General features: G+C 51.8%; 1 protein-coding gene across 2 annotated transcripts in view; it reads right to left on the bottom strand.

The window, feature by feature from the left end:
* The window catches only part of zmp:0000001168 (signal-induced proliferation-associated 1-like protein 2), a 111423-nt gene extending 88808 nt beyond the window's left edge, over nucleotides 1-22615 (bottom strand). The window contains exon 1 of one of the 2 annotated variants that reach the window (XM_041179897.1): nucleotides 22510-22615. The gene's annotated coding sequence lies outside the window, so the exon portion shown is untranslated. Of the gene's footprint in view, nucleotides 1-21448; nucleotides 21676-22509 lie in introns of those variants that run through there. The other variant, XM_041179892.1, reaches the window with a different exon arrangement.
* Between the last annotated feature and the right edge of the window lie 3350 nt (nucleotides 22616-25965).

Here is a 25965-nt window from a genome sequence, read left to right as displayed (position 1 = left end):
CCCTCACTGTAACACTCCCTGATATAAGCCGCACCCCTCACTGTAACACTCCCTGATATAACCCACACCCCTCACTGTAACTTATTTATCCACACCCCTCACTGTAACACTCCCTGATATAACCCGCACCCCTCACTGTAACACACTCTGATATACCCCACACCCCTCACTGTAACACTCTCTGATATACCCCACACCCCTCACTGTAACTTATTTATCCACACCCCTCACGGTAACACTCCCTGATATAACCCGCACCCCTCACTGTAACACACACTGATATACCCCACACCCCTCACTGTAACACTCTCTGATATACCCCACACCCCTCACTGTAACACTCTCTGATATACCCCACATCCCTCACTGTAACAATCTCTGACATACCCCACATCCCTCACTGTAACACTCTCTGATATACCCCACACCCCTCACTATAACACTCTCTGATATACACCACACCCCTCACTGTAACAATATCTGATATACCCCACACCCCTCACTGTAACACTCTCTGATATACCCCACACCCCTCACTATAACACTCTCTGATATACCCCACACCCCTCACTGTAACAATATCTGATATACCCCACACCCCTCACTGTTACACTCTCTGATATACCCCACACCCCTCACTATAACATTCTCTGATATACCCCACACCCCTCACTGTAACACTCTCTGATATACCCCACACACCTCACTGTAACACTCTGATATACCCCACACCCCTCACTGTAACACTCTCTGATATACCCCACACCCCTCACTATAACATTCTCTGATATACCCCACACCCCTCACTGTAACACTCTCTGATATACCCCACACACCTCACTGTAACACTCTGATATACCCCACACCCCTCACTGTAACACTCTCTGATATACCCCACACCCCTCACTATAACATTCTCTGATATACCCCACACCCCTCACTGTAACACTCTGATATACCCCACATCCCTCACTGTAACACTCTCTGATATACCCCACACCCCTCACTGTAACACTCTGATATACCCCACACCCCTCACTGTAACACTCTGATATACGCCACACCCCTCACTGTAACACTCTCTGATATACCCCACACCCCTCACTGTAACACTCTGATATACCCCACACCCCTCACTGTAACACTCTGATATACCCCACACCCCTCACTGTAACACTCTGATATACCCCACACCCCTCACTGTAACACTCTGATATACCCCACACCCCTCACTGTAACACTCTGATATACCCCACATCCCTCACTGTAACAATCTCTGATATACCCCACATCCCTCACTGTAACACTCTCTGATATACCCCACACCCCTCACTGTAACACTCTCTGATATACCCCACATCACTCACTGTCACACTCTCTGATATAGCCCACACCCCTCACTATAACACTCTCTGATATAGCCCACACCCCTCACTGTAACACTCTCTAATATACCCCACACCCCTCACTGTAACACACTCTGATATACCCCACACTCCTCACTGTAACACACTCTGATATAACCTGCACCCCTCACTGTAACACTCTGATATACCCCACACCCCTCACTGTAACAATATCTGATATACCCCATACCCCTCACTGTAACACTCTCTGATATACCCCACACCCCTCACTGTAACACTCTGATATACCCCACACCCCTCACTGAAACACTCTCTGATATACCCCACACCCCTCACTGTAACCCTCTGATATACCCCACACCCCTCACTGTTACACTCTCTGATATACCCCACACCCCTCACTGTAACACTCTCTGACATACCCCACACCCCTCACTGTAACACTCTCTGATATACCACACACCCCTCACTGTAACACTCTCTGATATACCCCACACCCCTCACTGTAACACTCTCTGACATACCCCACACCCCTCACTGTAACACTCTCTGATATACCCCACACCCCTCACTGTAACACTCTCTGACATACCCCACACCCCTCACTGTAACACTCTGATATACCCCACACCCCTCACTGTAACACACTCTGACATACCCCACACTCCTCACTGTAACACTCTGATATACCCCACACCCCTCACTGTAACAATCTCTGATATACCCCACATCCCTCACTGTAACACTCTGATATACCCCACACCCCTCACTGTAACACACTCTGATATAACCTGCACCCCTCACTGTAACACTCTGATATACCCCACACCCCTCACTGTAACAATATCTGATATACCCCATACCCCTCACTGTAACACTTTCTGATATACCCCACACCCCTCACTATAACATTCTCCGATATACCCCACACCCCTCACCGTAACAATATCTGATATACCCCACACCCCTCACTGTAACACTCTGATATACCCCACACCCCTCACTGTAACACTCTGATATACCCCACACCCCTCACTGTAACACTCTGATATACCCCACACCCCTCACTGTAACACTCTCTGATATACCCCACACCCCTCACTGTAACACTCTGATATACCCCACACCCCTCACTGTAACACTCTGATATACCCCACACCCCTCACTGTAACACTCTCTGATATACCCCACACCCCTCACTGTAACACTCTCTGATATACCCCACACCCCTCACTGTAACACTCTCTGATATACCCCACACCCCTCACTGTAACACTCTCTGATATACCCCACACCCCTCACTGTAACTCTCTGATATACCCCACACCCCTCACTGTAACACTCTCTGATATACCCCACACCCCTCACTGTAACTCTCTGATATACCCCACACCCTTCACTGTAACACTCTCTGACATACCCCACATCCCTCACTGTAACACTCTCTGATATACCCCACACCCCTCACTGTAACACTCTCTGACATACCCCACACCCCTCACTGTAACACTCTCTGATATACCCCACACCCCTCACTGTAACACTCTCTGATATACCCCACACCCCTCACTGTAAGCCTGTCCTGATCAATACACCTGGGTTCCAAAACTGTGTACATGGACACTGAGTGATTGTGAAGCCTTGTGCAGTTGATGAGCATGGCTGGATGAGCTGGAAACGGGGTGGGGGGGGGGGTGCGTGTAGGATTGAGGCATGTTAGCCTCCAGGGATGGGAGGAAGTGAGGAGGAAAAGCAGGTGACAGGACATAATCCCGGGAGTGATTGGGGAGCGGAAGGGACTGAGAGGGATGGTGTGAATTCGCAGGATGGGGCTGGTGAATCACTGGCTTCATGATTCCTGACTCTCCGCCAGGAAGAGTGAATATGCAACAGTTTGTAAAACTGTGAGCAGTGAGCTGAAAGATTGGAAAGGGCTGTGCCTCTTCTGGGAAAGGGAAGACTGGGAACTGACAAAGAGGGAAGTTGCCAGTGTGTCCAAGTACATTCGGCTTGACCATTCTGCATCTCCAAGTCTAGGACTATACACTGGGAGCTATCACGTTAAACACACCTGGTTACACCAGACTTGGGAAGTATCGTGCACGGTTCTGATCTCCAGATCACAAAAAAAAATTAATAATTTAAGGCAGTAGAGGAGCTGCACAAAAGACAAACAAAAATAGCTCAGTCAAATATTTCCAGAAATGAGAGGTTATCAGGAAAGAGGGAGCAGTCTTGGGCTCAATTCTCTGGAACAGGGAACATTGAATGATGTCTTTAAGATTATTAAAGGGTTTGAAAGGGTGGGAGATGTGGGGGAGTCTACAACTCGCAGCCGTCAATGCAAGACGGTCACTAATAAATCCGAATGGGAATTTGGGAGAAAATTCTTTACCCAGAGAGCAGGGAGGATGTGGGACTCGCTCCCACAGGGAGTGATCAAGGTGAATAGTATCGATACATTTAAGGGGGAAGCTGGATAAACACATGAGGGAGAAAGGAGTAGAAGGATAGGGTGATGGGGGGAGATGGAGAGGGGGGTGGGAGGAGGCTCAGATGGGGCATAAACACCCTAAGTCCTGTTTACTCTGAATTCGACATAATTCCAGGAATCAGTGCACGGAGAGGGTGATACACTTGCGTTTTTGCTCTAAACAGTGGGGTACCAAATAGCGTTGGGCCTGTCCAGGCAGGCTTCCTGCTAAAACGGCTGGACTCCATGTCCAGCCACCCTGTGGAGATATTTGACTGTTGCGGGCATCCCATTCTCTGGCCTGATCCTGGTCATCCCGATGTTCATTCCCTCTCCCTCACTCTCACGTAAACGAGGCTGAACCTTCCAACTCCAGGCAGCAATCGGGTTCAGGAAGGCTGATTTCCTCACTCCCCCACCCACCAGCCCCCCCCCAATCCCCACCCACCATCTTCCTCTCCCCAACCCCAGGGACGGGGGGGGGGCGGTCACTGTGGAGCAGGAACCCTGGTCCCAAGGGGAGACAGTCAATCCAACACAAGGTCTGCAAAACACTGAGGAGCAGTCAGGCAGATTCGAGTCCCGCTCTGCAGACTTGAGCTCATACAGCAGGCCGACACTCCCCTCCCAGTACTAAGGGAGTGCTACAGAAAAGGGGAATTGGACAGCTCTCTGAAAAAGAGAGAATGTGCAAGGTTCCGGAGATAAGGCAGGGGGAGCGGGGCGAGGTAGAACACTCAAACAAAAACAGAAAATGCTGGGAAAATCTCAGCAGGTCTGACAGCGCCTGTGGAGGGGGAAACAGGGTTAACGTTTCGAGTCTGTATGACCCTTCTTCAGGGGCTGAAGAGAAGTGGGATTGTGATGAAATTTATACTGTTAAAGGAGGGTGGAGCAGGTGAAGCTGGATAGAAGGCCAGTGATAGGTGGGGGCAAAGGAGAGATTGCCAGAGATAGTCACAGACAAAAGGACAAGGGGGGTGTTAATGAAAGTGACACTGGCTAAAGGAGGTGCTGATGGTGGCATTAAGATCAGGAAGCAGAATGTGATAATGGCAGGACAAGGGTAAGCACTCCAGAAAGAACAACATGAACCAGTGACAGATGGTCCTTGTGGGGGTGGGGTGGGGGTGGGGTGGGGGGAGGGGACGGTGGGGGTGGGGGGGAGAAAAGATCGAAAATAGGATAAAAGGTGGACTCCACAGACCTGCTGAGTTTTTCCAGCATTTTCTGTTTTTGTCTCCGGTTTCCAGCATCTGCAGTATTTTACTTTTATCGGAGGTAAAATGCTCTTTCAGACAGCCAGTGCAGACTTGATGGACCGAATGGCCTGCGTCTGCATTATAAAGAGACTGTGATACTTTAAACCATGCCCCAGTCTGCCCTCTCAGGCCGACAGCGATGATCCCTTGGTACCGCCGGGAGAGTCACTGGCCGGGGGGGTGTGGGGGTGTGTGGAGGGGGGGCGTGTGCAGGGTTAGGATTAGGGTTAAGGTTGGGGTTGGGGCTAGGGTTAGGTTGTGGTGGGGGGTGCATGAGGGTGTGGGGAGTTCTGTCCAGTGTCCCGAGGCCCACATTTACCCTTCAACCAACCTAGAGCGGCGCACTGTCTAGTCAGTACCACAGCGAAAGTCGTGGGATCCTGCTGTGCTCAAATTGGCCACTGAGGCTCGGACATTGCGACAGTAACAACACCGTCAGATCCTTCGTCAGCTTTGGGACTTTCTCCAGGATCATGAGAGAAGCAGCATTAATGGAAAGTTCCTTAAAGCTGTGCCCACTGAAGGCTACACTGGGCATTGAGTCCCAGTCAAAAGGCCATCTTAAAGGGAAATTCCACCTAATTCATGTTGATGGTACGAAGTGAGACAACAAATTGTATTTCTATAGCGCCTTTGATGTCCCATCGAGCTGCATAGGTGTGTTATCAAGCAAAGTGCGAGACCAAGTCATTTTAAGAGATAATAGGGCAGCAGAGCAACAACATGGTCTAAGAAATCGTTTTAAGGGGTCTTTTAAAGGAGAGAGAGAGAGGAGCGGTGAGGTTTAGGGAGGGAATTCCAGAGCTCAGGACCCCCCCCTCAGGCAGCTGGAGGCACAGCCGCCAATGGTGGAGCGATGGGAATCGTGGCAGTGCTAAGAGCACCGGGTTGGAAAAATGCAGGGGACTGGGAGGGATGTAGGGGCTGGAGGAGGTTACAGAGATAGGGAGGGTTGTAGGGGCTGGAGGAGGTTACAGAGATAGGGAGGGGTGTAGGGGCTGGAGGAGGTTACAGAGAAAGGGAGGGTTGTAGTGGCTGGAGGAGGTTACAGAGATAGGGAGGGTTGTAGGGGCTGGAGGAGGTTACAGAGATAGGGAGGGTTGTAGGGGCTGGAGGAGGTTACAGAGATAGGGAGGGTTGTAGGGGCTGGAGGAGGTTACAGATAGGGAGGGGTGTTGGGGCTGGAGGAAGTTACAGAGAAGGTGGGGCTGCATGAAGCCACAAGCTAAATGTTAAAGCTAACAACTCAAAGGCTCTACCAGGTTGGAGAGAGAGTGTAGGGGAAGAGAAGCTTCCTCTTTCTGAGCTCCTGTGTTGTTTGCAGAAGAGTTTCCTCATTAACCACTTCCCCTCCACGTCAACCGGCCACCAGATCCCCTTCCTCCCTCCGGTTAGGTTCCTGATTAACTCAGTGGAAAATTTACTCTGTATCTATCCCCGTGCTGTACCTGTCCTGGGAGTGTTTGATGGGGACGGTGTAGAGGGAGCTTTACTCTGTATCTAACCCCATGCTGTACCTGTCCTGGGAGTGTTTGATGATGACAGTGTAGAGGGAACTTTACTCTGTATCTAACACCGTGCTGTACCTGCCCTGGGAGTGTTTGATGGGGACGGTGTAGAGGGAGTTTTACTCTGTATCTAACCCCGTGCTGTACCTGTCCTGGGAGTGTTTGATGGGGACAGTGCAGAGGGAGCTTTACTCTGCATCTAACCCCGTGCTGTACCTGTCCTGGGAGTGTTTGTGATGGGGACAGTGTAGAGGGGGCTTTACTCTGTATCTAACCCCGTGCTGTACCTGTCCTGGGAGTGTTTGATGGGGACAGTGTGGGGGGAGATTTACTCTGTATCTAACCCCGTGCTGTACCTGTCCTGGGAGTGTTTGATGGGGACAGTGTAGAGGGAGCTTTACTCTGTATCTAACCCCATGCTGTACCTGCTCTGGGAGTGTTTGATGGGGACAGTGTAGAGGGAGTTTTACTCTGTATCTAACCCCGTGCTGTCCCTGCCCTGGGAGTGTTTGATGGGGACAGTGTAGAGGGAGATTTACTCTGTATCTAACCCCGTGCTGTACCTGTCCTGGGAGTGTTTGATGGGGACAGTGTAGAGGGAGTTTTACTCTGTATCTAACCCCGTGCTGTACCTGTCCTGGGAGTGTTTGATGGGGACAGTGCAGAGGGAGCTTTACTCTGCATCTAACCCCGTGCTGTACCTGTCCTGAGTTAATTTGATGGGGACAGTGTAGAGGGAGATTTACTCTGTATCTAACCCCGTGCTGTACCTGTCCTGGGAGTGTTTGATGGGGACAGTGCAGAGGGAGCTTTACTCTGTATCTAACCCCGTGCTGTACCTGCCCTGGGAGTGTTTGATGGGGACAGTGTAGAGGGAGCTTTACTCTGTATCTAACCCCGTGCTGTACCTGTCCTGGGAGTGTTTGATGGGGACAGTGTAGAGGGAGCTTTACTCTGTATCTAACCCCGTGCTGTACCTGTCCTGGGAGTGTTTGATGGGGACAGTGTAGAGGGAACTTTATTCAGTATCTAACCCCGTGCTGAGAATTACATTGAATTTGCAGCCTAGGAACAGAGCGCTTGACCTGACTGTTCAATGCTTGGATTTCTGCTGGGAAGGAGCCTCCTCTCCCCTGACTTCATCTCACGCTGTCTTGTTTGATGTGGACACAGGTTATTGGGAATGGTGAGCTCTCTGTGGCCCTCATGATGCAGTGTGCAAAAGGTTATAAGAAACTGTGGGGGGGGAGGGGGTGAGGTGGTGCAGTGCGAGATGTGGGAACACAGCGATGATGATGATGTTTAGGTGGATGTAGTCAACCGTGTGAGCCCTCACATTGGTCCCGCAGCTGCAGTTGACCACAGTGGAAGGAGCAGCATCGATAATAAACTGCAGCAGCTTTACAGATAACTGCACACTAATACCACAGTCTTGGGTGGAAAGATGTGGTGAACGCCTGGGGGTTTTCACAGCCCCACATTGCTGGTGTCTTCATTTAATCGTGGGACTGTTCAGCCCATCGAGCTACTTCAAGAGCGATCCAATTAATCCGCTCCCCACTCCACCCCCAACAACCCCACCCCAATCTTCTCCCCAGTCCCTGCTTTTATCTTTCCCCTACCGTTATTCACATGATCATAGAATTGTTGCAGCGCAGGGAGGAGGCCATTCAGCCCATCGTCTCTGCACCAGCTCTCCGAATGAGCAATTCACTCAGAGCCAGTCCCCTGCTTTCTCCCCTGCACTTGCTTCCTTTTCCCGTAAGAGTCTGACTCCCTCTCGAAAGTCTTGACTGAATCTGCCTCCACCACACTCAGCCTGCGCGCTCCAGATCCTAACCACTTGCTGCGTGAAAAGGTTTCCCCCTCGTGTCCCCATCGCTTCTTTTACCAATCGCCTTAAAATCTGTGCCCTCTCGTTCTTGATCCTTCCACGAGCGGGGACAGTTTCTTCCTATCGGCTCTGTCCAGACCCCTCATGATTTTGAACACCTCTTATCAAATCCCCCTCTCGGCCTTCTCTTCTCCAAGGAAAACAGTCCCAACTTCTCCAGTCTATCCACGGAACTGAAGTTCCTCATCCCTGGAACCCATGAATCTTTTCTGCACCCTCTTTAATGCCTTCACACCCTTCTTCAAATGTAGCGCCCAGGACTGAACACAATACACCAGCTGAGGTCTAATTGGTGGCTTATACAAGCTTAACATAACCCTCTTGCTCTTGTACCCCATGCCCCAATTAATAAAGCAGAGGATACTATTCATTCAGTATTCATCCAGTCCTCTTGCTGAAGGCTATTGGAAGCCTTTCTGCGCAGCTGGTGGATTATACACTCACCTTGCCATCTCATCCCTCTCCCTCAATGCCAATTGGTGCCAGCAGTGCCCACTGTGCTCTGCCGCCCATGCATCAGACGAGCTCAGGTGCCAAGGTTAATCTGGCCACACATCCCTCCCCTTCCGGCCACCACAGCGTCAGCCATGGCTCAGTCTCTTGCACTTTCTCCTGTCAGGGTCAGAAGGTCGTGTGTTCGTGACCCACTCCGGAGGCGTGAACACCAAACCCAGCCAAGAGTGCAGGCGAGGCCCCGGTTTAAAGCTCATCTGATAGACGCCCTCCTCTCGCCAGCAGCAAGTGATCGCTGCAATGTTGGAGCTGCCATCTTGCAGGTGGAATGTGAACCGAGGCCCCGTCTGCCCTCTCAGGTGGGGGTAAAAGATCCCACGGCCACTACTGGGAGAAGAGCAGGGGGGAGTTCTCCCCGGTGTCCTGCGGCCAATATTTATCCCTCACCCAATATCACTAAAAACAGATGATCTGGATCATTAGCACATTGCTGTGTGTGGGATCTTGCTGTGTGAAAATTAGCTGCTGCATTTCCTACATTACAACAGCGACCGCACTTCAACAAAGTGCTTCATAAAACGCACTGGGACATCCAGCGGTCTTGAATGTAAATCTTTCTCTTCGTTTTATACACACAGACATGCAGTCTGATACACACAGCCACTCATTCACAGACATACACACGGACTGACACACACACACACTGACATGCACAGGTACACACACACATACACACACACAAACACGCAGTCACACAGACAGGTGCACACACTCACACAGACAGAGACAAGCAGTCGTGCACACACACACAGAGATTGACACACACACAGACACACAAACAAACACACACAGACAGACTCACAGTCACACACAGTCACAGGCATGCAGTCACACAGACAGAGACACGCATAGAGTCACACACAGACCAGACACACAAACGCATGGACATGTGAGCACAAACTGACACACACACACTCACACTCACACACAAACACACACACAGACACACACATGCACACAGACTGACACAGACAGACTGACACACAGACAGACTGACACACAGACAGACTGACACACAGACAGACTGACACACACACAGACACATGCATGCACACACCATGTTCTCAAGGGCAATTAGGGGGATGGGCAATAAACGCTGGCCTCGTCAGTGATGTCCACATCTCATGAAAGAATAAATAAACAAAACACACACACAGAGGGGGACAAACACAGACACTCAGAGACACAGGGGGGACAAACACAGAGACACAGAGGGGGACACACCACAGACACACAGAGGGGGACACACACAGACACTCAGAGACACAGAGGGGGACACACACAGACACACAGAGGGGGACACACACAGACACTCAGAGACACAGAGGGGGACACACACAGACACTCAGAGACACAGAGGGGGACACACACAGACACACAGAGGGGGACACACACAGACACTCAGAGACACAGAGTGGGACACACAGACACTCAGAGACACAGAGGGGGACACACACAGACACACAGAGGGGGACACACACAGACACTCAGAGACACAGAGGGGGACACACACAGACACTCAGAGACACAGAGGGGGACACACAGATAGGCAGACATTCGCAGACGTGTGCCGAAACACAAACTGAGCTTCCAGCAGAAATCCCTGCCTCGCTATCAGCCACAGGTTCACCCACGCTGCTTCTTCTCTCTCCTTAACCCAGGGCTGTCCGAGACCTGCCCTCACCCCCAGCTGCCTCGGGCCGAGGACAGAGATCGACATTGGGGCCCCACCCACTTAAAGAGAAACCTCAAACTGAACACTTGGGATGCAAAGCTCAATACTGTGGGAGCTCAGAGCACTACTGTGCCTTCAGGATGGACGTGCAGAGGACACTGGGGAACCCCAGAAGGATGGGGATGGAGGAGGGGTGGTGGGGGGGGGCGGGTGCATTGAAGGTTAGTGGGATGGCTCCAAGTGGTGTGAACTTTGAGGATATGGTCCGAGCTTCAGACAGCGGAGATCTGAAGAGTGGGACGATTTGTGTGAGCGTCTATACCTTGGTAAAGGTCTTGCATGGGAAACACACCCACCCGCTCACACGAGCTGGTCATTTGCTGCTTGTGGGATCTTGCTGTGCACAAATTGGCTGCCACCTTTCCCTAACCCTACAACAGCGAATGCGCCTCAGAAAAACTCCTCCACAGGCTGTGAGGCATCCCAGGAGACCCCGAAGCGGTGAACAGGGCTGGAGACACAGGTCTGTCGGTCGTGAGGCTAGCTCACACTTGCTGACACTCTCCCACCAATCTCCCTTTCTCAAACTCCTCCTGCTCCCTGTTGCTCACAGTCGGCTCAGCTCCTCCTCCCGAACCCACACACGCTTTCAAATCCAGACATGGTGCTTTCACCCCTGGATCTCCAGCCCCAAGCGCAGGCAGGAAAAGTAACAGCTGGAAAATCAACCAGCGCATGATGGAGGTTAAATTCTCTCCTTTTTTTTCAAATCCCTCCATGGCCTCAACCCCTCCCTGTCTCTGTAACCTCCTCCAGCCCCTACAACCCTCCCTATCTCTGTAACCTCCTCCAGCCCCGACAACCCTCCCTATCTCTGTAACCTCCTCCAACCCCTACAACCCTCCCTATCTCTGTAACCTCCTCCAGCCCCTACACCCCTCCCTATCTCTGTAACCTCCTCCAGCCCCTACAACTCTCCCTATCTCTGTAACCTCCTCCAGCCCCTACAACCCTCCCAATCTCTAACCTCCTCCAGCCCCTACACCCCTCCCTATCTCTGTAACCTCCTCCAGCCCCTACACCCCTCCCTATCTCTGTAACCTCCTCCAGCCCCTACACCCCTCCCTATCTCTAACCTCCTCCAGCCCCTACACCCCTCCCTATTTCTGTAACCTCCTCCAACCCCTACACCCCTCCCTATCTCTGTAACCTCCTCCAGCCCCTACAACTCTCCCTATCTCTGTAACCTCCTCCAGCCCCTACAACCCTCCCTATCTCTGTAACCTCCTCCAGCCCCTACACCCCTCCCTATCTCTGTAACCTCCTCCAGCCCCTACACCCCTCCCTATCTCTGTAACCTCCTCCAGCCCCTACAACTCTCCCTATCTCTGTAACCTCCTCCAGCCCCTACAACTCTCCCTATCTCTGTAACCTCCTCCAGCCCCTACAACCCTCCCTATCTCTGTCACCTCCTCCAGCCCCTACAACCCTCCCTATCTCTGTAACCTCCTCCAACCCTCCCTATCTCTGTAACCTCTTCCAGCACCTACACCCCTCCCTATCTCTGTAACCTCCTCCAACCCTCCCTATCTCTGTAACCTCCTCCAGCACCTACACCCCTCCCTATCTCTGTAACCTCCTCCAGCACCTACAACCCTCCGAGATCTCTCCACTCCTCCAATTCCGGCCTCTTGAGCATCCCCCGATTTCCCGTCGCTCCACCATTGGCGGCCGTGCCTTCAGCTGCCCTGGGGGAGGGGCCCTGAGCTCTGGGATCCCCTCCCTAAACCTCTCCGCCTCAGCTTGAGGCGCTCCTTAAAACTGACCTCTTTGACCGAGCCTTTTGCCGCCTGCCTCTAATATCTCCGAATGTGACTCAGGGTCGGACTGTGCCTGACCTACGTTCCAATGTGAACGCTGCGGGAGACGTTTTATGCCTTCGCCGGCCCTTTAGAAGCCAGCGGCCGTGGTTCGTCAGTGAGGACGCGATTCAGCCTCTGCCCAGGGCTCCACCTAAGTCGTGGCCCGATCTGAGTCTTAGCTCCATCGGTCCAACTTGATTCTGCGGCCCCTGTGCCTAATGTAAACCTATCAGCCTCGGTTTTGAAACGTCACCCGGAGAAGGGCTGGAACCGGGGGGGGGGGGGGGGGGGGGGGGGGGCACACGCTCTCCTCGCAGCCTCCCAGTTAAGGAGGCGTTTGTCTCTACGTGCCGAGTCACACTCGGAATGGGAGGACGCCGGGTTTGGGTCCCGGCCTCTGCTGAATTGGTTCATCGGACCAGGCGGTTTTATCCTCTTTATTGTGGTGGGAGGGGGTTGCGCGGGAATGGGGCAGGGGGTTGGGGGAGGGGAAAGTTGCTCCAGATTCCCCTGGGCTAGGGCCTCCAGGGGAGGACCGGATCCAGCCATGATGCCCACTGCAGTTGAATAGCTAACGTTACGCTCCGCAGCCCGGAGCCTTGCGTTTCTATCGCCGAGGTGGGACCTTGCTGCATGTGGCCGGTCCCCCTCCACTGTCACTCTGACCTCCCACAAATACCAGAGCGGCGAGGCACGTCCCAGTCGAACAGCCGGGTGTTTGAAAAGACGCATACCGAGGGCCCCCGATTGGCCGGTGCCAGGTTGAGATTCAAACCCCCTCCTGCCTCGGCTGGGCAAACCCGGGGACCCCACTCATCTCCTCCGATTCACCGCACCCGGAAACAGTCTGTCTCAATCGAGCCTCGACTCACCACACCCGGCAACAGTCTGTCTCAATCGAGCCTCGACTCACCACACCCGGCAACAGTCTGTCTCAATCGAGCCCCGATTCACCGCACCCAGCAACAGTCTGTCTCAATCGAGCCTCGATTCGCAGCACCAGGGTGACAGTCTGTCTCAATCGAGCCTCGACTCACCACACCCAGGCAACAGTCTGCCTCAAACGAGCTTCGATTCGCCGCACCTGGAAACAGTCTGTCTCAATCGAGCCTCGACTCACCGCACCCGGCAACAGTCTGTCTCAATCGAGCCTCGACTCACCGCACCCGGGTGACAGTCTGTCTCAATCGAGCCTCGATTCACCGCACCGGGCGACAGTCTGTCTCAATCAAGCCTTGATTTGCCGCAGCCGGCAACAATCTGCCTCAAACGAGCCCTGATTCGGCGCACCGGGCGACAGTCTGTCTTAATCAAGGCTCGATTCACCGCACCGGGTCTGTCTCAATCGAGCCTCGATTCGCCTCATCCGGCAACAGTCTGTCTCAATCGAGTCTCAATTCGCCACACCTGGGCGACAGTCTGTCTCAATCGAGCCTTGATTCGCCGCACCTGGCAACAGCCTGTCTCAATCGAGCCTCGATTCGCCACATCGGGCGACAGCCTGTCTCAATCGAGCCTCAATTCACCGCACCCGGGCGACAGTCTGTCTCAATCGAGCCTCGATTTGCCGCACCTGGCAACAGCCTGTCTCAATCGAGCCTCGATTCGCCACATCGGGCGACAGCCTGTCTCAATCGAGCCTCGATTCGCCGCATCCGGGCGACAGTCTGTCTCAATCGAGCCTCAATTCACCACACCCGGGCGACAGTCTGTCTCAATCGAGCCCCGAATCACCATGTGCCGTGAAAGCAGAATACTGTGCGTGTGTTGAATTATGTGATGTAAATTTAGAAGACTCACTGATTCAAATCGTCTGCTAAAGTCAGCATTGATTTGACAGCCTCTTTGTCAAATCATGTTACTCCTGAGTGGAGCAAGTTCCACAATCCAGTAAACCCTTTCGCCAATAACATCTCCAAAAGAGAGGATGAGAGAGAGAGACAGGGGAGAATGAGAAAAAGACTGGGGGAGAGAGAGAACAACGGGGAGAAAGGGGTACAGACGGGGAGAGAGACAAGGATGAAGGAGAGAGAGAGAGACGAGGGAGAGAGGGAGACCAGGAAGAGAAAGAGAGAGAGACAAGGGAGAGAGGCAGAGACGAGACAGAGAGAAAGATGGAGCAGAGGCAGAGATGAGAGAGAGACAAGGGAGAGAGAAAGAGAGAGAGAGACGAGGGAGAGAGTCAGAGACAGGGGAGAGAGAGAGAGACAAGGGAGAGAGACAGAGACATGGGAGAGAGGCAGAGATGGCAGAAGGACAGAGATGAGGGAGAGAGACAGAGATGAAGGAGAGAGAAAAAGAGAGAGACAAGGGAGAGAGACAGAGACAGGGGAGAGAGAGAGACGAGGGAGAGAGACAGGGGAGAGAGACAGAGATGAGGGAGAGAGAGAGACGAGGGAGAGAGCCACAGATGAGGGAGAGAGACAGAGTCGAGGGAGAGAGACAGAGTCGAGGGAGAGAGACAGAGTCGAGGGAGAGAGACAGAGTCGAGGGAGAGAGACAGAGTCGAGGGAGAGAGACAGAGTCGAGGGAGAGAGACAGAGTCGAGGGAGAGAGACAGAGTCGAGGGAGAGAGACAGAGTCGAGGGAGAGAGACAGAGTCGAGGGAGAGAGACAGAGTCGAGGGAGAGGGACAGAGTCGAGGGAGAGGGACAGAGTCGAGGGAGAGGGACAGAGTCGAGGGAGAGGGACAGAGTCGAGGGAGAGGGACAGAGTCGAGGGAGAGGGACAGAGATGAGGGAGAGGGACAGAGATGAGGGAGAGGGACAGAGATGAGGGAGAGGGACAGAGATGAGGGAGAGGGACAGAGATGAGGGAGAGGGACAAAGGAGGGAGAGAGACAGAGGAGGGAGAGAGACAGAGGAGACAGGGACAGGGCAAAGCATCAGAGAAAGAGGAGAGAGACAGAGACAGGAGAGACAGAGATAGGGGAGAGATTGTGACAGAGATGGGGGAGAGACAGGTGGGAGAGAGAGAGACAGAGAGAGACACACAGATAGAGAGAGATGGAGAGACAGACAGAGAAGGAGAGGGAGGGAGAGACAGAGAGAGAGAGGGAGACAGAGAGATGGAGAGAGGGAGAGAGAGACAGAAACATATGAGAGATGGAGTGAAAGAAAATGCCGAAGGGAGAGAGTGATTGAGGGATAAACTGATGGAGTTAAAGAGAGAAATATCCCCCGAGGCTGCTCGGTTGCCTATTGTACAAGATGTTCAGTGTCCTACAAACCACAGGGTGAGAGAAAATGGCAGTCTTCTTGTAAATGGCAAATCAAGTCCTGATTTCTCGTCTCCTTCCCCGTCTCTGTCTCTCCCTCCCCTTTCGCTTCCTTTCCCCTCTTTTTCTCTCTCCCTCCTTCTCTCTCTGCCCCAGCCAGTCCACTTGTCCGATTCACACTCGCGGCATCAGACAGGAGCTGGGCTGGGAACGTGCTGAGTGAAAGACCACAAGGACAGATGGTTGCCCTCTACCCAGCCCCCTCCCTCCTTCCATTAGAGAGAGAGAGAGAGAGTGTGTCTTTCCAAGCTGGAACTGACTGCATTCTCACAGATTAGCCCGGGGACCACACTGTGCAGAGGATTATGGGACAGTCAGATCCCTTCAAGAATTATAACAATGATAAAAGAGAGAAGGGAGAGGCAGAGAAAGAGGGGAAAGAGAGAAGGAGCGACAGATAGAGGAAACAGAGGGAGCAAGAGAGAGAGAGACAGAGAGGGAGAGAGAAGAAGAGAGACAGAGGAGAGAGAGAGAGAAGGGTGAGGGAGAGAGCTGGAGAGAGAGAGATAGCGAGAGAGGAGAGACAGATAGAGAAGGAGAGAGAGGGAGAGAGAGAAGGAGAGAGAGAGAGGGGAGAGAGAGAGAGAAGGATAGAGACAGAGAGAGAGAGAAAGGTGAGGAAGAGAGACGGAGAGAGAGAGATAGCGAGAGAGGAGAGAGATAGAGAAGGAGAGAGAGGGAGAGAGAAGGAGAGAGAGGGGAGAGAGAGAGAAGGATAGAGACAGAGAGAGAGAGAAAGGTGAGGAAGAGAGACGGAGAGAGAGAGATAGCGAGAGAGGAGAGAGATAGAGAAGGAGAGAGAGGGAGAAGGATAGAGACAGAGAGAGAGAGAGAAGGGTGAGGAAGAGAGACGGAGAGAGAGAGATAGCGAGAGAAACAAGAGAGACGAGAGACAGAGAGAGATGGGGAGAGAGACGAGAGAGAGAGGAGAGAGAGAGAGAGAGAGAGAGAGAGAGAGGGGAGAGAGAGAGGGGAGAGAGAGACGGGAGAGAGAGAGGGGAGAGAGAGACGGGAGAGAGAGAGGGGAGAGAGACGGGAGAGAGAGAGACGGGAGAGAGAGAGAGGGGAGAGAGAGAGACGGGAGAGAGAGAGAGGGGAGGGAAGGAGGGAGGGGAGAGAGAGCAGTTTGAGATAATCTGCTTGAGGAGCTTAATTGGGAGAGCACATATTTTCTATTCTTTCAAAAATTAAACTGCTCATCCAATTGGCAGGATAATAAATTAATAAGCTGCTCACGGCCATAAACCTATAAACAATTACACAGTGAACGACAGAATTTGGGATTCTTCATGTTTCAGAGCAGGGAATACATGCTGTCAAAATTAAGGGGGACAATGTAAAAAGGAAAAACTGCTTCTGCTGGCCTGTGGTCACTAATCACACGGATTTAAGGCAGTTGGCAAATATAATAACAACTTGCATTTCTGTAGCACCTCATGTAATAAAATGTTCCAGGATGCTTCACAACTGCATTACCAAACAAACTATGACGCTCGGCCACACAAGGAGATGTTAGGACAGGTAATCAATTGCAGGGCCAAAGAGGACGGTCTCTAAGGGGTGTCTGACAGGAGGAGACACAGACACAGAGGCAGAGAGGGTTAGGGAGGGAATGCCAGAGATTAGGGCCCCAGGCAGCTGAAGGCACGGCCGCCAATGGTGGAGCGATGGGAAATCGAGGATGCTCGAGAGGCCGGAGTTGGAAGAGTCCAGAGATCTCGGAGAGTTGTAGGGGCTGGAGGAGGTTACAGAGATAGGGAGGGTTGTAGGGGCTGGAGGAGGTTACGAAGATAGGGAGGGATGTAGGGGCTGGGGGAGGTTATAGAGAAAGGGAGGGCTGTAGGGGCTGGAGCAGGTTACAGAGATAGGGAGGTTGTAGTGCCTGGAGCAGGTTACAGAGATAGGGAGGGTTGTAGGGGCTGGAGGAGGTTACAGAGATGGGGAGGGTTGTAGGGGCTGGAGGAGGTTACAGAGATAGGGAGGATTGTAGTGGCTGGAGGAGGTTACAGAGATAGGGAGAGTTGTAGGGGCTGGAGGAGTTTACAGAGATAGGGAGGGATGTAGGGGCTGGAGGAGGTTACAGAGATAGGGAGGGTTGTACGGGCTGGAGAAGGTTACAGAGATAGGGAAGGTTGTAGGGGCAGGAGGGTGTTACAGAGATAGGGAGGGTTGTAGAGGGTTACGGAAATAGGGAGGGGTGTAGGTGCTGGAGGAGGTTACAGAGGTAGGGAGGGTTGTAGGGGCTGGAAGGTGTTACAGAGATAGGGAGGGGTGTAGGGGCTGGAGGAGGTTACAGAGATAGGGAGGGTTGTAGGGGCTGGAGGAGGTTACAGAGATAGGGAGGGTTGTAGGAGCTGGAGGAGGTTACAGAGATAGGGAGGGTTGTAGGGGCTGGAGGAGGTTACAGAGATAGGGAGGGTTGTAGGAGCTGGAGGAGGTTACAGAGATGGGCAGGGTTGGAGGGCTGGAGGAGGTTACAGAGATAGGGAGGGTTGTAGGGGCTCGAGGGGGTTACAGAGATAGGGAGGGTTGTAGGGGCTGGAGGAGGTTACAGAGATAGGGAGGGTTGTAGGGGCTGGAGGAGGTTACAGAGATAGGGAGGGTTGGAGGGGCTGGAGGAGGTTACAGAGATAGGGAGGGGTGTAGGGGCTGGAGGAGGTTACAGAGATAGGGAGGGGTGTAGGGGCTGGAGGAGGTTACAGAGATAGGGAGGGCTGATAAAGCATGTCAGGGCTCAGAAGAGACAAGCTTGTGAGTTCATGTCTGATTCTGATCTGTATTTGGGTTAGGGCTAGGGTTAGGGTTTGGAATAGGGGAAGGGGTATGGTTAGGGTAGGATTTAGGGGTTTTGGTAAAGGATAGGGTTGGAGGTAGCGTTAGTGGTTAGGGGTTTAGGCTTAGGGGTTGGGAGTAGTGTTATTGTTAGGGCTAGGGTTAAGGTTCGGCGTTAGGGCTGGATATGGGATTAGGGTTGGGGGTAACATTAGGATTGGGATTGGGGGTAGTGTTAGGGTTAGTGTTGGGGTTAGGGTTAGTGGGTAGAGTTATGGTTAGGGTTAGGGTTAGGAGTTAGGTTTAGGGTGTAGAGTTAGGGCTAGGGCTAGAAAGTAGTTAAGGTTAGGGTTACGGGGTAGGGTTAGGGTTGGGGGTAGGTTTAGGATTGGGTGTAGCATTAGGGTTAGGAGTTAGGGTTGGTGGTATCTTTAGGGTTAGGGTTGGGGTTTCATTGGGGATATCATTGGGGTTAGGGTTAGGGATTAGGGTTGGGGGTTTCATCGGGGTTAGGGTTGGGGCTATCGTTGGGGTTAGGGTTGGGGTTAGGAGTTAGGGTTGGGGTTATGGTTGGGGTTAGGGTTGGGGTTAGGGGTTAGGGTTGGGGTTATCGTTGGGTTTAGGATTGGGGTTAGGATTGGAGGTATCATTGGGGTTAGGGTTGTGGTTAGGGGTTAGGGTTGGGGGTATCATTGGGGTTAGGGTTGTGGTTAGGGGTTAGGGTTGGAGGTATCATTGGGGTTAGGGTTTGGGGTATCATTGGGGTTAGGGTTGGGGGTATCATTAGGGTTAGGGGTTAGGGTTGGGGGTATCATTGTGGTTAGTGGTTAGGGTTGGGAGTATCGCTGGGGTTAGGCCTTAGGGTTGGGGTTAGGGTTGGGGGTATCTTTGTGGTTAGGGGTTAGGGTTGGAGTTACAGGTTAGGGTTGGGGTTAGGCGTTAGGTTTGGGGGTATCGCTGGGGTTAGGGCTTCGGGTTGGGGTTAGGGGTTAGGGTTGGGGGTATCATTGGGGTTAGGGTTGGGGGTATTGTTGGGGTTAGGGGTTTGGTTTGGGGTTAGGGTTGGGGGTATCATTGGGGTTGGGTTTAGGGGTTAGGGTTGGGGCATCGGTGTTATGGGTTAGGGTTAGGGTTAGCGGTTAGGGTATCGTTGGGGTTAGGGTTAGGTTTAGGGGTTAGGGCTGGAGCTGGGGGTAGGGTTAGGTGAAAGAAAAGATTTCCAATGCATCTTTCAGAATCCCAGGACATTCCAAAGCACTTCACAGCCAATCAATTACCTTCGGGGTGCAGCTGTAATGTAAAAAAGGCAGAAGCCAATTGGCGCACAGGAAGCTCCCACAAACGGTGATCTGATAATGGACCCAGGTCATTTTGTGTTTGGTGATGTTGCTCGAAGGATAAAGATCTTTCATAGGACACTGTGGAGAGCATCCCCTCCACTCCCCCACTCCACACCTCCCCCACCCCCACTCACCTCCCCCCACCACCCATTTCGCACCTCCCCATCCCCGGCCCACCGCTCTTCCTCGATATGGTGGCCTTTTGTCGGCTTGGGTTTCACGTCTCATCTGAAAGACGGCACCTCCGACAGTGCAGCACTCCCTGGGTGATGAGGCTGGGTAGTTGTCAGCCTCAGAGTATGGTTGCGGGGGTGGGGGCTCAAGTCTCTGGAATGGTTGCGGGGGGGGGAAGCCTTCAGACTCAGAGGTATGTATGTGTAAGAGAGGGAGAGGGGCAATGTGACCCCTCTAACTACGCAAGCTGCACCCCAACACCCAAGAGGAGCAGCCCCACCACTGGATGTGTGACAACGGGTTACACAGGCAAGGCAGCCTTAAGGGAGATTCATAAACGTGGTGTGTGATCAAAAATATATCCCAGTAGGTTAACATCACGATTATTAGGTGGGGGGGGGGGGGGGGTGGAAAAAGTCCTCTGTTGCTTTTTTAAAAAAAATAAGATCAGAACAGCTGTCAACTTTGAAATTTTGAGTCGGCAAAAGGCATATTAATCCACTGGGCGCCTTTAAGAGCTGCAGTATCTCTGGTTCTGGGGTGGGGGGTGAGGGGGGGGTTGATGTAAACTAAGCAAACACGATTCAAATCGCCACCGATTCCTTACTGTAAAAATCGGTGAGCCAGCAGACAAGGGAGAGAAGGAAGGTGGAAAAGGGGTAGAGGGGGAGGGAGAGAGAGAGAGAGAGAGAGACAAACAGGAGACAGGCAGCAGGATCCCCTGGTCTGAACAGAGCGAAGGACATTAATTTAATCAGTTTCATAAGGAAAGCGGAAATCTCCCAGAATAAGCCCCAGAAACTGACATCTTCCAGATGCAGAGGTTGTAAAAATCAATCCCTTTTTTTTGTCCCCCCCCAAAAAAGGGGGATTGCATTGCAAATTATTGATTTGGACTCCCACCCCCCACAGACACAAACCCCAGATTGCAATAATATAAAGAATAAAGACCACCTCTCCCCCACCCCCCCCTACTCCCTCCCAGGTATTTTTAAAAGCCAAACATTAAATCTCCATTCAGGCAAAAAATATCCGACCCCAAATACAATCTTTGTTTTAAAAGCAGGAAACCGATTGCTATTTTATTGCGGTTGTGGGAGCCGAGTTATATTTTTTGAGGGGGGTTTTAGGTTCCTGAATACATTGTAACCCAGGCTGTGATATTATAAACACACAGGCTCACGGGCACCACATTAGCACAAGAGCAAAGCCAGGGACAAAAATGACCCAAATTAAAACAGATACATTCCCAGTGCACGGTTACACTCGATTTCCCTCGCCCTGAAGTGTTCCCGAGAGCTGGGGTATGTAGGATTAGACAGTTCTCTTACCTTACTGTCCGACCAGCCAGCTTCGGATGCTCTTCCAGATGCTGCCTGCACTCTGTCTCTCTCTCTCTCTATTTCTGCTCTAGGGCCCATATACACGGCCATGTGACATTTCAGTTAAAGCTACTGCGTCCACACTCCAGCACTGAGCTCTCTCTCTCTCCGGTCCCCTCTCTCACATATCCTTTCGCTCTCTCAAGCTCTCCTCTCTCCAATTCGCTTTCTCACTCTCTCTCTCCAGTTCGCTTTCTCACACACACTCTCTCCAGTTCGCTTTCTCACACACACTCTCTCCAGTTCGCTTTCTCACACACACACACTCTCTCTCTCTCTCCAGTTCGCTTTCTCACTCTCTCTCTCCAGTTCGCTTTCTCACACACTCTCTCTCCAGTTCGCTTTCTCACTCTCTCTCTCCATTTCGCTTTCTCACTCTCTCTCTCTCCAGTTCGCTTTCTCACTCTCTCCAGTTCGCTTTCTCACTCTCTCCAGTTCGCTTTCTCACTCTCTCTCGCTCTCTCCAGCACCATCCCCCTCCCTCTCTATCCAGCAAAGGTCATTGACCTAAAACTCGATCCACACAAGAGAGCTGCACCTGCTGAGAATTTCCAGCATTTTCTGTGTTTTTTTCTGTTTATCATCTCTCCCTGTCTCTTTCTGTGTCTTATCCTGTCTCACTTTATCTCTGTCTCACTCCCTCTCTCCTTCTCCCTGCCTCTCTCTCTTCATCACTCTCTACCTGACCCTCTCTCTCTTTCACCATCTGTGTTTCTCTCTCTCCATCTGTCTCTACCTCCCTCCCTCTCCACTTGACTCCCTCACTCAGTCTCTCTCTTAGCCTTAGTCTTTCTCATTCCCTCTCTGTCTCTCTCTGTCCCTCTCAGTCTGCCCCTCTCCCTCTCTCTCTATCTGTTTCTCTGACACTCTGTTTGTCTCTTGCTGTCTGCCTCCCATTCTCTCCCTCTCTCTATAATCCTGTCTCTCTCACTCCCTCTTCTCACTGACTCTCTCTCTCTGTCTGTCCCTCTGTCTGTCTCTCTCCCTTTATATCTGTATGTGTCTCTTACCTTCTGTATCTCAGTCACCGTATGTGTATGTCTCTCTGTCTCTCCATTTCTCGGCTCAGTTTCTCCCGCTCCCTCTCTGCTTCTCTCTCACTGTCTCTTCTCTTTCTGTGTCTCCACCTATCTCTGTCACTTCCTCTCACAGCCTCTGCCGACACCTCCCTCATTCTTTTGCCCCACTCTGCTATCTCTCTCCTTCATTCTCTGCATCTCCCTCCCTCTATCTCTCTTTGTGTTCGACATTTCAGGCTGCATTGCTAATAACCACCCAGCTGCAGGTTTCCAAGCCCAATCTACACAGTAAGTTAGTCAGCATCTGAAAGTGAAAGGAGAAACCAGTGTTCAACTGATGTCCTTTTTCTAAGTCCCCTGAACTCCTCCTGAGCCAGCCTGGTGCCCTGATCCTCCACTGCGCAGCTCAGATACGACCAATGCCACAAACATTAAATCTCAGCTGAATCGGTGATAGTGGAACATTTTGCCAATTGTGTTTCATCAAATCAACCTTCACAGGCATCGCCAGCGACCAACAGGAGATTTCAATATTTGATTTATTTACTCTTTTTTTAAAAAAACATGAGTGCTACAATCTCACAGATTCACATCTTCCACAATCTTTTAAACACTAATTTGTCTGACCATGATCATAGAGGTGAAGGTTGTCAGTTCTGAGAACACTTTCTTTCAGGCACCTGCTGAACCCATCAAACACTCCTAGGACAGGTACAGCACAGGGTTAGATACAGCGTAAAGCTCCCTCTACACTGTCCCCATCAAACACTCCCAGGACAGGTACAGCACAGGGTTAGATACAGCGTAAAGCTCCCTCTACACTGTCCCCATCAAACACTCCCAGGACAGGTACAGCACAGGGTTAGATACAGCGTAAAGCTCCCTCTACACTGTCCCCATCAAACACTCCCAGGACAGGTACAGCATGGGGTTAGATACAGAATAAATCTCCCCCTACACTATCCCCATCAAACACTCTCAGGGCAGGTACAGCACAGGGTTCGATACAGAGTAAATCTTCCTCCACACTGTCCCCATCAAACACTCCCAGGACAGGTACAGCACAGGGTTAAATACAGAGTAAAGCTTCCTCTACACTGTCCCCATCAAACACTCCCAGGACAGGTACAGCACGGGGTTAGATACAGAGTAAAGCTCCGTCTACACTATCCCCATCAAACACTCCCAGGACAGGTACAGCACGGGGTTAGATACAGAGTAAACCTCCCTCTACACTATCCCCATCAAACACTCCCAGGGCAGGTACAGCACAGAATTAGATACAGAATAAAGCTACCTCCACGCTGCCCCCATCAAACACTCCCAGGACAGGCGCAGCACGGGGTTGGATACAGAGTAAAGCTCCCACTACACAGTCCCCATCAAACACTCCCAGGGCAGGTACAGCACAGGATTAGATACAGAATAAAGCTACCTCCACACTGTCCCCATCAAACACTCCCAGGACAGGGACAGTATGGGGTTAGATACAGAGTAAAACTCCCTACAAACATTTATTTCATTCACCACATTCATATGTCCCAAAGCATTTCGCACCCAATGTAGCACTTTGATTTTGAAATGTAGTCAGTGCTGTCAGCTGGGAAACACTGGAGCCAATTTGTGCACAGGGAGTTCCCACACACAGCGATGCGTAAATGTGCTGTTTTTACTGATGTTAATTGGGTGATAAATGCTGGTCAGGACACCGGGAAGAAATCCATCTCTCTTTCTACCAGTAGCCGCTGTGGAAAACCACAGTTTAATACCTGAATCGACAGTTGGTACCGCTGCCATTGTGGGACTTACCCGGTTTGCTAGACTGGAGTTTGTGGTCAACTTGGGCTCAATCCCTTTGACTCAGGGGCAATAGTACTGACCACTGACTCCTTGTGAACACACATAAACATCCTCAAACACAAGCAATATATCAGTCCCTGAGAGAACATGGCCAATTGTAATAACATTACAGATACAGATTCCAGAACCCCGCACCCTTCCCTTGGCCATGAACATCAGTCTCAGCAGCACCCCCTGGTGATAAAATCAGTTTCTCCCAAATAATCCACACACCTCTTCCATCAACAACTGCTTACAATTTTATAGCACCTTTAACTTGATTAAAAACATCCCAAGGGGCTTCACAGGGGAATTAATAATCACACATTTGAAATTGAGTGACCTAAGGTGATGTTAGGAACAGGTAATCAAATGCTCATTCAAAGGCTTCAGTCTAAAGTGCATCTTACAGGTGGAGAGAGAGACAGAGAGGGTTAGGGAGGGAATTCCAGAGATTAGTTCCCCAGGCAGCTGAAGGCACGGCCGCCAATGGTGGAGCAATGGGAATCAAGGGATGTACAAAAGGCTGGAATTGGAGGAGCGCAGAGATCTTGGAGGGTTGTAGAAGCTGGAAGGCTTTACAGGGACAGGGAGGTTTGTCGGGTCTGGAGGAGGGTACAGAGATAGGGAGGGTTGTAGGGGCTGGAGGAGGTTACAGAGATAGGGAGGGTTGTAGGGGCTGGAGGAGGTTACAGAGATAGGGAGGGGTGTAGGGGCTGGAGGAGGTTACAGAGATAGGGAGGGTTGTAGGGGCTGGAGGAGGTTACAGAGATAGGGAGGGTTGTAGGGGCTGGAGGAGGTTACAGAGATAGGGAGGGTTGTAGGGACTGGAGGAGGTTACAGAGATAGGGAGGATTGTAGGGACTGTAGGAGGTTACAGAGATAGGGAGGGTTGTAGGGACTGGAGGAGGTTACAGAGATAGAGAGGGTCGTTGGATCTAGAGGAGGTTACAGAGACAGGGAGGGTTGTAGGGGCTGGAGGAGGTTACAGAGATAGGGAGGGTTGTAGGGGCTGGAGGAGGTTACAGAGATAGGGAGGGGTGTAGGTGCAGGAGGAGGTTACAGAGATAGGGAGGGGTGTAGGGGCTGGAGGAGGTTACAGAGATAGGGAGAGTTGTATGGGCTGGAGGAGGTTACGGAGATAGGGAGGGGTGTAGGGGCTGGAGGAGGTTACAGAGATAGGGAGGGTTGTTGGGGCTGGAGGAAGTTACAGAGATAGGGAGGGGTGTAGGGGTTGGAGGAGGTTACAGAGATAGGGAGGGTTGTAGGGGTTAGAGGAGGTTACAGAGATAGGGAGGGTTGTAGGGGCTGGAGGAGGTTACAGAGATAGGGAGGGTCGTTGGGGCTAGAGGAGGTTACAGAGATAGGGAGGGTAGCACAGGCTGGAGGAGGTTATAGATATAGGGAGGTTCTTGAGGAGGCCATGGAGAGATTTGAAAACAAGGATGAGAGTTTTAAAATGGAGATGTTGCCAAGCCAGGAGTCAGTGAGGTCAGTGAGCTGGATAGTTGTGTTGTGGGGTGGGTTTGGTCCGGTTTAGGCATATATGGGACACCTCCACTAACATTGGCATGATTTTCTCAGTGAGGGTGTCTGGGGAGGTTGGAA

The sequence above is a fragment of the Carcharodon carcharias genome, chromosome 37 (assembly GCF_017639515.1).
Source record: "Carcharodon carcharias isolate sCarCar2 chromosome 37, sCarCar2.pri, whole genome shotgun sequence".
NCBI lineage: Eukaryota > Metazoa > Chordata > Chondrichthyes > Lamniformes > Lamnidae > Carcharodon > Carcharodon carcharias.
This window is presented reverse-complemented; position numbering and strand designations above follow the sequence as displayed.